Source organism: Martes martes (genome assembly GCF_963455335.1).
Source record: "Martes martes genome assembly, chromosome: 9".
Classification (NCBI taxonomy): Eukaryota; Metazoa; Chordata; class Mammalia; order Carnivora; family Mustelidae; genus Martes; species Martes martes.
Genome location: NC_137896.1, coordinates 23,848,279 through 23,863,792, shown reverse-complemented (window position 1 = coordinate 23,863,792; position 15,514 = coordinate 23,848,279). Strand labels below are relative to the sequence as shown.

At 37.8% G+C, this 15,514-nt stretch overlaps 1 pseudogene across 1 annotated transcript in view; it reads right to left on the bottom strand.

The window, feature by feature from the left end:
- Window positions 1-2,205: 2,205 nt before the first annotated feature.
- LOC308349044 (kynureninase-like) overlaps window positions 2,206-15,514 on the bottom strand; it is an 82,832-nt pseudogene continuing 69,523 nt past the window's right edge. Inside the window, exon 3 of the transcript in view lies at window positions 2,206-2,784. The product of the transcript in view is annotated as a kynureninase-like (transcript). The remainder of the gene's footprint in view (window positions 2,785-15,514) is intronic.

The window sequence follows — 15,514 nt, the reverse complement described above, 5'->3', positions numbered from 1 at the left end:
CAGAAATAGACCTTCAACTCTAAGGTTAACTAATCTTCGAAGAGAGAGAATCTTAAGCAGACTTTAAGCCCATCATGGAGCCCCGTTCAGGACTTGATCTCACAACCCTGGCGTCATGACCTGAGCCAAAATCAAGAGTCAGATGCTTAACCAACTGAGCCACCCAAGCACCCCTATACTGTATTTTTTAGAAAGATTTTATTTATTTGACATAGAGATAGAGAGATCACAAGCAGGCAGAGAGGCAGGCAGAGAGAGAGGGGGAAGCAGGCCCCCCGCTGAGCAGAGAGCCCGATGCAGGGCTCGATCCCAGGACTCTGGGATCATGACCTGACCAGAAGGCAGAAGCTTAACCCCCTGAGCCACCCAGGTGCCCCAATATATTGTATTTTTTAAAAGATTTTATTAATTTATTTGACAGAGAGAGACACAGTGAGAAAGGGAACACAAGCAGGGGAGCAGCAGAGGGAGAGGGAGAAGCAGGCTTCCCATGGAGCAGGGAGCCCAATGTGGGGCTCGATCCCAGGACCCAGGGATCATGACCTGAGCCAAAGGCAGATGCCCAGCAACTGAGCCACCCAGGCACTTGTATTTTTTTGATACTATAGTTTATGTCGTCTGTTTACAAGATGAGTCTCCTACATCAATATTATCTTACATGATATAAAACACTGCAGATGTTATGCATATTAGTAACACTAGACATCCAAATGAAGAGGTGATGTGAAAAAGAAATTCATTATTGATTACAGGTATAATGATTGATACTCATTGTTAATGAAGAAGCAGCAGTATGATTTCTTCATGGCAACCTAGCCCATACTCTAATGAATAAATTGTTATAAAGTTTTTCTTTTTTTAGAAAGAGAGAGAGAGACAGTGTGCATGCACATGGGTGTCGATAGGGGAGGAGAAAGGGGAGAGGGAGAGAGAATCTTAAGCAGTCTCCATGCCCAATGTGGAACTGAGATGGGGCTCAATCTCACAACCCTGAGATCATGACCTATCATGACCAGAGTTGGATGCTTAACCTACTGAGCCACCCCGGTGCCCCGTAAATTGTTATACATTTTTTATGGCATTTGGAATTATAGTCATATTCATAATAAGGTATTAGAAACATTGTTACATTAAAAAAAACTTACCTGTGATGATAGTCTAACACACAATTATGAGCAAGAGAAGCATATACTGTTTGGTAATATAATTTTTTGAATGCAAAGTTATATATAGTAAGAAAACAAACACATTATTACTTTTATATTAAGTATCACTTACTTCATGCCTCTGTAAGGATAGGCTATCCACTTCATACAAATCTTGCACATGATGACCTACACGATGAATAGTAGGCAATAATGATGATGACACAAAAACATCTCATACAGGGATGCCTGGGTGGCTCAGTTACGGTTAAGTGTCTGCCTTCAGCTCCGGTCATGATTCCAGGGTCCTGGGATCAAGTCCTATATCGGGCTCCCTGCTTGGCAGGGAGCCTGCTTCTCCCTCTGCTTACTGTTCCCCCTGATTCCCCTGCTTGTGTGTGCTCTCTCTCTCTCTGACAAATAAATGAACAAAATATTTTAAAAAACCATCGCATACAGTTCTTACCTACAGTTATTATATATTCACACAAAGACACATACATACATACCAGATAAGTTTATTAACTGTACAGCATGATGATTATTTACTATTTATTAAGTGGAAGTGGATCATCATAAAGGTCTTCATCCTCATTGTCTTTATGTTGAATAGGCTGAGGAGGAGGAGGACAAGGAGGAATTGGTCTTGCTGTGTCACAGGTGGCAGAAGTTGAAGTGGTGGAGGAGATAGAAGGGGAGGGAGGCACACTTGGTGTAACTTTACAGAAATACATCGTAATTTCTGTCTGGTGTTTTTACTTTTTCATTTCTCTAAAAAATGTTTCTATATGGTACCAATTCTTCTTTCACTGTTTGTTTAGTTTCAGTGCCCTATTGTAGAAGGGACCATGTCATAAAAGAAGTTAAAAGCAGTCATGAATAAGTAGAACCCTACTGCCGTATTGTCTAATGTCAATTTGGTTTTTGGCACTGCTTTTTCTATGTCTTCTTCCTCATTGTCTGGTACTGGTACAGAAACACTCAGCTCCATCAAGTTGTCTTCTATTAATTCCTCTGGGATGGTGCCTATTAGCTCTTGAATTTCTCCAAGATTCATTTCTTAAAACCCTTCACCTTCCATCTTTTTTGCCATATCCATGACCTCTTTCATGATTTCCTTGATTGGCTCTGTCGTAAATCCTGTCAAGTCATGCACAACATCTAGACACAGTTTTTGCAGGAATTTATGGTTTGGGACCTTAATGACTTTCATGGCTTTTTCTATAACAGCAGTGGCATCTTCAATGGTGTAATTCTTCCTGACTTTCATGATGTTCTCTTTATTGGGGTTCTCTTTCATAGTGTTGTCAATTCTTTCCAAAGAGTATTGTGTGAAATGAGCCATAAAAGTCTTTATGACTCCCTGATTTAGAGGCTCAATTAGAGATGTTGTGTTTAGGAGCAAGTGGAATACTTCAGGGCCTCTGGTGTTGAACTCATAGGGTTCTGGGTGGCCAAGGGTTTTATTGTTCAATTTCAAAAGAACCTTAAAAGGCAGTCCCTTACTAGCAACGTTCTTCCTGACTTTAGAGACAAAGTATTGATGGAACCAATCCAGAAAAAGTGTTCTCATTGTCCAGGCCTTCTTCTTGTATAACCAGAAGACCGACAGCTGTTGTTTCTCTTTTCCCTTCAAGGACTGGGGAGTAGCAGCTTTATAGATAAGGGCAGTCCTCATCATAAACCCAACTGTATTTGTATGAAACAGCAGAATTAACCTATCCCTTCCTGCCTTACATACTGGTGCTCACTTCTTTTCCTTACTAATAAATGTCCTTTGTGGTATTTTTTTTCCAGGATAGGGCACTTTCATCTTCATTAAAAATCTGATCAGGCAGATATCCTTTGTCCTCAGGGATTTTCTTAATGGCATCTGGGAACTTCTCTGCTGCCTCTTGGTCAGCAGAAGCTGCTTCTCCTATTATCTGGACACTTTTTGAGCTATACATCTTTCTAAAATTATCAAACCATCCTTTGTTGACATTGAATTCTCCAGCTTTAGATCCTTCAGCTTCCTTTTGCTTTAAGTTTTCATGTAATGACTTCGGTTTTTCTTGAAGCAGTCTATAGTTATGCCTTTCTTATAGCAATCCTATACCCACAAAAGCTGCATTTTCAATAAAAGGTGAAAAGATATTTTGTGGGGCACCTGGGTGGCTTAGTTGGTTAAGCAGCCAACTCTTTGTTTTGGCTCAGGTCATGATCTCTTGGTTGTGGGATCGAACCCCAAGTCAGGCTCTGCAATCTATTTGGAGTCTGTTTCAGATTCTTTCTCCCTATCTCCCTAGCTCATGTCCTCTTTCTCTCTCAAATAAATAAATAAATAAAATCTTAAAAAAATTTTTTTTTGCAAGAAGTGCAAGACTTCCATGCCTGCTGGAATAGCTGTAGCAATGGCTTCATAAATTTCCTTTTCTTTTTTTTTTTTTTACAATGGTCTGTACACTGAATTCATTTATCTTGAAATGGTGATAACTACAGCTGTAGACCTCAGTCTATGGCATGTATCAAACAATTTAACTTTTTCTTGTAATATCATGACTTTGGTTCTTGGGAGCATTTCCAGCATCATTGGTGACACTTTGTATGGGTCCTTTAGTGTTACTCCAAGTTTATGATATTGCACCAAACACAATGAAAGATACATAAGAACTATGGGAGATCACTTTTTATTTACTAGAGAGATGAACTGCGCATGCAGAGTTGATTAGCATCATCAGGTATTTTAAGTGGATACTTTCAACACTTGAGCTCACTGAAATATCAACAGGAGGTGGCTACAAAACTATTATAGCAGTACAGTATGTACTACAGTTAATTTTATGCTATTATGATTTCATACTGCAGCTTTATGTCTGTTAACATTTGTTGACTGGATGGCATACATGTACGGTCTGTAAGTGTACCTAAGTTTTGATAAATTTTAACTTTTTATAATAGATTTTTGTATATTTATGGTAGTAAATGATAAAATAGACTAATAACTGTATATATTTTATGCATTCATGACATACCTTTTTAATTTTTTCAATATTTTTAGGCTACACAGTTCACCTGCAAGTTTTTTCAAATTGTCACAAATCTCAAAAAAATTTCCAGTATGTTTATTGAAAAAAATCCACATATAAGTGGACCCACACAGTTCAAACCTGTGTTATTCAAGGATCACCTATATACCTTTGCCTCTGAAGTTCCCCCATATCCTATTATTACTGTTCTCTGCTTCTAATGGGCAACAAATCAGAGTTTCCACAGATTTATTGGTTGGTATTGTGAGGAAAATGTTTGTCATTAAATGTTCCTATAATTCCCTATTAAAGAAAGTTAGCATAAGTTCCATATGCTCCAGAAAAATTCCATTTTCATTGTTAAATTTAGGCTTAAATTGGAGCTAAACAATAAAGTAAAACTAGAACAGTCAGTTTACCTCCAAAGAAAGAGTTCCTTAATGATTTATATTTTTATAAGAAAGATTTTTATCTAACCATCAGAGACTCTTAATCATAGGAAACAAACTGAAGGTTGATGGAAGGGGGGTGGGGGGTGGGGTACTAAGTGATGGACCATAAGGAGGGCATGTGATGTAATAAGCACTGGTGTTATATACACTGATGAATAACTGAATGTTACCTCTGAAACTAATAATACAGTATATGGAATTTAAATTTTAAAATAGTAAAAAAATTAAAAATAAAATAAAGTAACATAAAAAAGAAAGAAAGATTTTATCTAAAACACAGGAGTACCCCACAGATTTGATAAACTTAATTCCTATACTTACTTCTAGCCAGTTCAATTCTTCTTAACAGAAGAATTTATGACCCATCTATACAAATAAAACTATGGCATGAAAAGATGAAGCCTGATGAGGGAGATATAAAAAGTTTCTATGATATCGAAAAGTACAAACAGTGAGACTCAATTTGTTCAACAATACCTAGAATATTAGAACTTTAGATCACCTTTGGAAATTTAGAATACACTTTAGGAAAATAAAAATAAAAAATAATTAAATAAATTTATAATATTAACCCATTCATATATTTTAGAACATTAAATTTTTCAATTAAAGCTATATTATTATGGCTAATATTTATTGAATGCTTCCTTTTGAACATTCTTCTAAGCTCCTTAATATATTATTATTATTATTATTATTAATTTTTTTTTTTAGATTTTTATTTATTCCTTCAACAGAGATCACAAGTAGGCAGAGAGGCAGGCAGAGAAAGAGAGGAGGAAGCAGGCTCCCTGCCGAGCAGAGAGCCCGATGCGGGGCTCGATCCCAGGACCCTGAGATCATGACCCGAGCCAAAGGCAGAGGCTTAACCCACTGAGCTACCCAGGTGCCCCAATATATTATTTTTTAAATCACAAACAACCCTGTTAAATAGGTATTATAATTATCCCCATTTTACAAATAAGAAAATGGACTCAAAGAGATGAAGTAATTAAATATCATCTTCCAGATATGATCTAATCAGTGCCTAGATTTTTTTTACATCCTTTTAAAATGAGAACTTTTTTTCTTTTTATAGCAGCTCTGTTGTACTGCTAGTTCAGCCTTTGAAGATTTTTTTTTTAAGTCTGGTTCTTTTTTTTTTTTTTTTAAGATTTTATTTACTTATTTGACAGAGATCACAACTAGGAAGAGAGGCAGGCGGGGGCGGGGGTGCGGAAGCAGGCTCCCTGCTGAGCAGAGAGCCCAAGATCCCAGGACCCTGAGATCATGACCTGAGCCAAAGGCAGAGACTTAACCCACTGAGCCACCCAGGCACCCTTAATTTACATTTTCCTATTGACTAATAGAGTCATTTTTTTTCTTTTCTTATGTTCTTTTGGCCATTCATATATCTTATGTTGTGAAATGTCTGTTCAGTTGTTTTGCCCATCTTCTTAAAATTGTAATGTGTTCTAGATATAACCCCTTTCTGAAAAATATGTGTTGCAGATATTTTCTTCCAGTCTCTGGTTTGCCTTTTAACTTTTTTAAGAATATCTTTTGAAAAGCAGAAAGTTTTATCTTTTTATAAAGTCCAATTTATCATGTTTTTCTTTATAAAGTCTAATTTATCATTTTTTTCTTTTATAGTTAGTAGTTTTTGTCTTCAGAAATCTTTGGCAATATCAAGATTGCAATGTTTCCTTTTAGAATTAACAATATATATTTTAATTCTCTCTTTAGAAGGAAGCTAACCTTTGAATTGGGCCTACAGTGTACCAGGCCCTTTCAATACACAATTAGATCTATAATGTGATTGTAGTCTTCTGTATTAATTGAATGTATCAATAACCTTACATCTCTTTACATGAGATGTGGATATATATGGAAACAACTCACCATGTTGTCATAGAAATTATATTTTTGCATAAATAATGGACCTCATATTGACTACATTTGTGTCTGACAAGTGGAGGACCAAGAACATTGGAGAAGTTGCTCAGGAAGATACAGAGAGAAGTTAGGAAGACAGAAGACAATTATATAAAAAACAAACATATGGGACACCTGGGTGGCTCAGTTGGTTGAGCAGCTGCCTTCGGCTCGGGTCGTGATCCCAGTGTCCTGGGATCGAGTCCCGCATCGGGCTCCTTGCTCAGCGGTGAGCCTGCTTCTCCCTCTGCCTCTGCCTGCCACTCTGTCTGCCTGTGCTCACTCTCTCTGACAAATAAATAAATAAATAAAATCTTTAAAAAAAAAAAAACAAAACAAACATAAAAACAAACAAACCCCCAAGCTCTGAAATTGTAAGTGGGATCTGGGAAGAATGACAGTAATAAAATCTAACCCTCATACAAGGGGTAATCTAGGGAGAGTAAAACTTCATGTATTCCCAATGTGACAGGTTGAAAAAGTTCCTACAGACTTGGGCCGTAGATGAGCTGACCACTAGATAGGGCCTGCAGAAATACCCTGCTCTCTTATTCCTCTTGCTTATTAATACTTAATCTGCCCTGAGTCTGAGTCTGAAAAGTGAAAGGAGGATGAAGAATTCAAACCACCAGCATCTCCTGTACCCTTCATTGGAATTATGCACAATTAGAGGTCAGAGAAATGTGTGAAAAAAATGAAATCCAGTATGCTGATCACCTTACCTTCCCTCCAGGTAGTTCTTTATATCCTGACTCTTCTACTCAATTTTACAAAGAGAGCTACCCCTCTTTTTCCCTATCTCAAGACCTGAAGACTTTCATCTTCACTTTTAGGATTTTTTACCAATACCTCTTTCCTTTCTGTCTCAGTCCCAGTATTCACACAGAGACAGCTTGGAATAAGCATTGGCTGGTTTAATAGACATTGAAAACACTCAACCTCAAACATGACTTTGACTTTGTTTGTTCAAGATTTTCATAATGGAAATTTATAAGATTATTTATTTATTTATTTGACAGACAGAGATCACAAGTAGGCAGAGAGGCAGGCAGAGAGAGAGTGGGGGAAGCAGGCTCCTTGCTGAGCAGAGAGCCTGATGCGGGGCTCGATCCCAGGACCCTGGGATCATGACCCGAGCCGAAGGCAGAGGCTTAACCCACTGAGCCACCCAGGCGCCCCCATAATGGAAATTTATATTGGTTTTCTGATTAAAAAGGAAATAAAGGCTCAGAAAAAAAGAAAAAAATATGGAACTAAAATGTGAGAGCCCAGAATTTTTATTATGCATATACAAATACACACACATGTTTTTACAAAACTGGCATTATAAGAAGCATTCTACTCTATAATTTTTTCCATTAATAAATTGTGGTCTTTCTGTGTCAGTGCTAACAGATCTTTCTTCTTATTATTAGAACAGCATAATAAAGAGGGGCCATAAAATCTGGAAAAATAGACAAATACACATAGCAACTGATTTATTGATATATTACAATGTCATATCAATATGATTCATTCAGTGTGTTGTCCTTTATTAGCAATGTACAGTTTAATGAACAGTGCAAATTCTAATGAACATGGTTCATAAATGCAGTATTTCCAACAATCCCAACATATGCATCAGAAGTGTATTGCCTCAATTAATTATGGCATTTGTTTCATTGTCCCCTCTGTTGTTAAACTAGAAGAAGCAATGAAGGGGGTAACTGATTTTTTTATGAATTGGTGTTTCTAGACTCTGTGGCCCCTCTATATGTCACTGAGTAGGTTATTGTGGTTTATTTAACCAATCCTTTTTTTATTTTAATCAGAGAGAGAGAGAGAAAGCGCCCAAGCAGGGGGAGTGGCAGGCAGAGGGAGAAGCAAGTGGTAGGCAGAGGGAGAAGCAGGCTCCCTGCTGAGCAAGGAGCCTGATGCAGGACTCAATCCCAGGATCATAGGATCATGACCTGAGCCAAAGGCAGCCGCTTAACCAGCTGAGCCACCCAGGTATCCCTAACCAATCCTTTTAAAAAAACTCAACAGAAAACATTTAATTAAAAATAGATATTTAGTTTGCAAGGATAATATTTAATCATATTTCACTTGCTCTCATTTTGACTTAATTTTAGGGCTCACTACAACTTTCAATTCAACTCAGATTTTTAAAATTGAAGTATAATTAACATACAATGTTATATTAGTTTCAGGTGTACAACATATTGATTCAACAATTCTGTGCATTACTCAATGCTCACCTTGATAAGTGTAGTCATCATACAATATTATTACAATGTTATTGACTATATTCCCCATGCTATACTTTTCATCTTCATGACTTATTTTATAACTGCAATTTTGTACCTCTTAATGTCCTTCACCTATTTTGCCCATCCTCCTACCACCCTCCCCTCTGGCAACTACCAGCTTGTTCTCAACACCAAACAAACAACCAAGTAATCTGATTAAAAATGGGCAGAGGACCCGAATAAACATTTCTCCAAAGAAGACATACCAATAGCCAACAGAGATGAAAAGATGCTCAACCTCCTTAATCATCAGGAAAGTACAAATCACAACCCCCATAAGATATCACCTCACCCCAGTTAGAATGGCTAATATAAAAAAAGACAAGAAATAACAAGTGTTGGTAAGGATGTAGAGAAAAGGGAGCACTCGTGCACTGTTGGTGGGAATGTAAGTTGGAGCAATCACTGTGCAAAACAGTAGGGAGGTTCCTTGAAAAATTAAAAATAGAAATACCATATGACCCAGCAATTCTGCTACTGGGTATTTACCCAAATAAGTGAAAAATAATTCAAAAGGATATATGCACCCCTGTGTTTATTGCAGCATTATTTACAATAGTCAAGATATGGAAGCAGCCCAAATTTCCATCAATAGATGAATGGATAAAGAAGAATGCTCACATAACATTAAAATCTCCATTTTAAGAAAACCAAAGCTGGTAGCATCACATTTCCAGACTTCAAGCTATATTACAAAGCTATAATCATCAAGACAGTATGGTACTGACACAAAAACAGACACACAGATCAATGGAACAGAATAGAGAACCCAGGGATGGACCCTCAACTCTATGGTCAACTAATCTTCAACAAAGCTGGAAAGAATATCTAATGGAAAAAAAGACAGTCTCTTCAACAAATGGTTTTGGGAAAATTGGACAACCACATGCAGAAGGATGAAACTGGACCATTTTCTTATACTGTACACAAAAATAGACTCAAAATTGATGAAAGACCTCAATGTGAGACCAGAATCCATCAAAATCCTAGAGGAGAACATGGGCAGCAACCTCTGTGACCTCAGCCCACAGCAACTTCTGGCTAGACATGACTCCAAAGTCAAGGGAAACAAAGGCAAAAATGAGCTATTGGGACTTCATCAAGATAAAAAAGCTTTTGCACAAGCAAAGGAAACAGTCAACAAAACCAAAAGACAATCTACAGAATGGGAGAAGACATTTGCAAATGTCTCAACAGATAAAGGGCTAGTATCCACAATCTATAAAGAACTTACCAAACTGAATACACAAAGAACAAATAACCCAGTCAAGAAATGGGCAGAAGACATGAACAGACATTTCTCCAAAGAAGACATCCAAATGGCCAGCAGACACATGAAAAAATGCTCAACATCACTTGGCATCAGGGAAATACAAATCAAAACCACAATGAGATACCACCTCACTTGGGACGCCTGGGTGGCTCAGTTGGTTAAGCTGCTGTCTTTGGCTCAGGTCATGATCCCAGGGTCCTAGGATCAAGTCCCACATCAGGCTCCTTGCCCAGCAGGGAGCCTGCTTCTCTCTCCTCCTCTGCCTGTGACTCTGCCTGCTTGTGCACTATCGCACGCTCTCTCTCTGACAAATAAATAAATAAACAAATAAAATCTTAAAAAAAAAAAAGAGAGAGAGAGATACCACCTCACACCAGTCAGAATGACTAAAATCAACAAGTGTAAGGAAACGATAGATGAGGCGAGGATGTGGAGAAAAGGGAACCCTCCTACGCTGTTGGTGGGGATGCAAGCTGGTGCAGCAACTCTGGAAAACAGTATGAAGGTTCCTCAAAAAGTTGAAAATAGAGCTACCCTATGACCCAGCAATTGCACTCCTGAGTATATACCCCAAAGATACAAATGTAGTAATCCAAAGGGGCACATGCACCTGAATGTTTATAGCAGCAGTGTCCACAATAGCCAAACTATGGAAAGAACCTAGATGTCCATCAACAGATGAATGGATAAAGATGATGTGAGATATATATCTCTCACATATATACATATACACACACACACACACACACACACACACACACACAGGAATACTATGCAGCCATCAAAAGAAATGAAATTTTGCCATTTGCAACAATGTGGATGGAACTCGAGGGTATTATGCTGAGTGAAATCAGTCAATCAGAGAAAGACAATTATCATATGATCTCTCTGATATGAGGAATTTGAGAGGCAGAGCAGGGGGTTGTGGGGGGTAGGGAGGGAAAAAATGAAACAAGATGGGACTGGGGAGGGAGATAAACCATAAGAGACTCTTAATCTCAGGAAACAAACTGAAGGTGGCTGGGGGATGGGGAGGGGAGGGATAGGGCAGCTGGGTTATGGACATTGGGGAGGGTATGTGCTATGGTGAGTGCTGTGAAGTGTGTAAGACTGATGATTCACAGACCTGTACCCTTGAAGCAAATAATACATTATATGTTAATAAAAAATAAAATAATGTTCATGAGAGGAGCTTGGGAAGATGGCAGAGTAGGAGGGCCTTAAGTTCACCCAGGCCCACATTTACAACTAGATATTACTGACATTCATGTAGATAAACTGGAGAGCAATCTGAAATCTGGTAGAACAAACTCCACAACTAAATGTAGAGAACAAGCTGGGTCCAAGAGGTTAAAATTGGCAGAAATGGTAGTCAGGAGCTCCCCTCAGTAGGGAAGGAGCTGTGGCATGGAGAGGAGGAAAGATATGGTCCCTTGCACCAGGGAGCCCACACAGGGAAGATGAAACACCATAACACCGGCTTTGAAAACCAGAGGGGCTGAATTATGTGAGTTTGTATAACCAGTGGGACTTGGAGCCTGGAGCTTTAAAAGTCAGCTGGCTTAGCATTGGGCAAGTCAGGAGGGTGAGTGATAGCTGGGTCCTCACCCTTAAAGAGATAGTAGCCTATGGAGAGGCAACATAGAAGCAATAGTTTCCATCATAATGCCTAGGGCAAGTGGGAGGAAATCTGTTTATGCTGGTTTCAGATTGTGTTGGGGGAATTCTCTGGGACCAAAGGAGCTGGCAGGTGCCATTTTCCTCTCCAACCCCAGCATAAACACAGAACCACTTGTGGGAGGATGCACTATACAAACACTTGCTATCTGACCTGTTAGCAGTGCTCCCCACCCATGTGTTCTCCTGAGGACGTCCCCACTCCAAGCATACTGGCCTCAGCCCTGGGCTAAGTGCAAATTTTAATGTACTTGTACCCTGTCCACATGGAGAATATGCCCCTGGCCATCACCACACACTGCAGTCCACCACAGCCACTGTGCTTCAGGGGACTGGCTTAGGACTATGGGCTCAGTGTAAATTTGCTAACACCCTGTCTTGCCCCTGGGCCCTTCTGTGGTCATGCTCCCTAGGAGCTGGCCTGCTGGGTTCTCACTAACACCACAGAGAGCAAGCACAAACCACAACAGGCAGAGTCAGCACAGATGTCTGAACTGAAAAAAAAAAAAAAAAGGCAACTCAGACACAACAGCAGGATGCAATCAATACACATAAGAGAATCCCTGGAAGTGCCAGATTCTGGTGAACTGGGGACACTGCCCTGCAGGGCACTACAGGACTTCTTCTTCATTAAGCCACTACTTTTAAGAGCAAAAGATGTAGCTGATTTGCCTAACACATAGAAACAGACACAGAGATGTAGGCAAAAGGAGACAGAAGAATGTGTCCCAAATGAAAGTACAGGACAAAATCACACCAGGAGATCTAAGCAAAACAGAAATAAGTCAGATGCCTGATAAAGAATTTAAAGTAATGATCATAAAGATTCTTAATGGACTTCAGGAGAGGGTGGAGGACATCAGTGTGACCCTTGACAAAGAGATAAAAATAACATATCAGAGATGAAGAACTCAATAAGTGAAACTAAAAATACACTAGATGGGGGCAGCTTGGTGTCTCAATCAGTTGAGCATCTGACTTCAGCTCAGGTCAGTGTCCTGGGGTCCTGGGATCAAGTAGCATATAGGGCTCCCTGCTCTGTGGGAAGTCTACTTCTTTCTCTGGCCTCCACCTTTCTCCCCCACCCCCCATCTCTCATGAATAAATAAATAAAATCTTTTTAAAAATATACTAGATGAAATAATAGTAGGCTACAGGAAGCAGAGGAACATATAAGTAACCTGAAGGCTAGAGTAATGGGAAGTAATGAGGCTGAATGGGTGAGAAACAAACAAATACTGCATAATGAGAATAGACTTAGAGAATTCAGTGACTCCATCAAGCCCAATAGCATTCACATTATAGGAACCCAGAAAGAGAAGAGAGGGGAAAGCAGAAAATTTATTTGAAGAAATAAGAGCTTAAAACCTCCTGAATCTGGGGAGGGAAACAGAGATCCAGATTCAGGAGACACAGAGATCCCCCAACAAATTCAACCCAAAGAAGGCCACACCAGGACATATAGTAATTAAAATAGCACAAAATAGTGATAAAGAAAGAATTTTAAAGGTTGCAAGAGAAAAGAAGACAGTTACATACAAAGGAGACCCCATAAAACTATCAGTTGATTTTCTGCAGAAACTTTGCAGGCCAGAAGAAAGTGACACCATATATTCAAAGTGCTGAAAGGGAAAAATCTGCAATGCAAGAATACTCTATCCAGCAAGGCTATCATTCAGAATAGGGGAAATATAGAGTTTTCCAGACAGACAAAAGTTAAAAGAATTCATGACCACTAAACCAGCCCTATAAGACTATTAAGGGGGACTCAGTGAATGGAAAACAAAAACCATAAATAAGGAAGGAAAATAGGGAGCATAAAAAAAAATTTAAGTGTATCTGTAAGAATCAGTCAAGAGAAGTGCAAAATAAAAGGATTTAAAATATGATACTAAATATCTGAAACATGGAGGGGAGAGGAGTAAAGAATGAGTTCAAAATTAGGTGACTCTCAGCTTAACATAGATGGCTATATGCAGAAGATATTTTATATTTATATTTGTATTTATATTTTATATATATGTATATATACATATATATGTATATATACAAGCAAATATATATATATATACACACACACAGATATATATATATGCAGAAGATATTTTATATATATACTTTATATATATGTATATATACATATATACATATATATACATATATACATATATACATATATATACATATATACATATGTATATATATACATATATATAAAGTATATATATAAAATATCTTCTGCATATATATATATCTGTGTGTGTGTATATATATATATACACACATACTTTATGGTAACCACAAATCAAAAAACAGTAATAGATATGCAAAAAATTAAGAGTAAGGAACCCAAGTATTTTGCTAAAGAAAGCCAACAAATCATGAGAGAAGAGAGCAAGAGAAGGAACAGAGAGGAACTATAAAAACAACCATAGCACAATAACAAAGTGCCAACAAATACGCACATATCCACAATTACGTCCTAATGTAAATGGACTAAATGCTCCAATCAAAAGACATAGGGTGATGGAATGGATAAGAAAATCACGATCTATATGCTGCCTACAAGAGATTCATTTTAGACCTAAAGTCACCTCCAGATTGAAAGTGAGAGGATGGAGAAATATTTATCATGCAAATGGAAGTGAAAAGAAAGCTACAGTAGCGATAATTGTGTAGTAAAAATAGACTTTAAAACAAAGACTGTAACAAGAGACAAAGTAGGACACTATGTAATCATAAATGGTACAATCCAACAGGGAGATAAAACAATTGTAAATATTTATGCATCCAACATGGGAACACCCAAGTATGTAAGATGGTTAATAACAAACATAAAGGAACTAATCAATAGTAATACAATAATGGTAGGGTACTTTAACAACCCACTTTCATCAATACATAGATCATCCAATCAGAATATCAACAAGGAAACAGTGTCTTTGAATGACACATTGGACCAAATTGATCTAACAGATATATTCAGAACATTACATCCTAAAAGAGCAGAATGCACATTCTTTTCAGGTGTACATGAAACGTTCTCCAGAATAGATCACATATTAGGCCACAAACCAAGTCTCAACAAATTCAAAAAGAGCAAAGTGATACCATACATCTTTTTCTCACCACAATGCTATGAAACTAGAAATCAACCACAAGAAAAAACCCGGAAAACACACAAACACATGGGGTTTAAAAAATGTGCGACTAAACAATGAAGGGGTCAACCAAGAAATCAAAGACAAAATTAAAAAAAAAAAACACATAGAGGCAAATGAAAATGAAAACACAATGGTCCAGAATCTTTGGGGTGTATCACATAGAGACAAATGAAAATATTACATGAAAATGAATACACAAAGGTCCAAAATCTTTGGGATATAGCAAATGCTGTTCTAAGAGGGAAGTTTATAACAATACAAGAATACCTTGAGAAGCAAGAAAAATCTCAATCTAACCTTACATCTAACAGAACTAGAAGTAGAACACCAAACAAAACCCAAAACTAGTAGAAGGAGGAGATAATAAAGATTAGAGGGGAAATAAGGAAAAGAGGAACTAAAAAAACCAATAGAACAGATCAATGAAACCAGGAGTTGGTTCTTTGAAAAGGTCAACAAGATCAATAAACCTTCAGGCAGACTCATTAAAAAAAAGGAGGACTCAAATAAATAAAATCAGAAATGAAACCTGAGAAAAACAACTGATATACCACAGAAATATAAAAGATTGTAAAAGAATATTATGAAAAGTT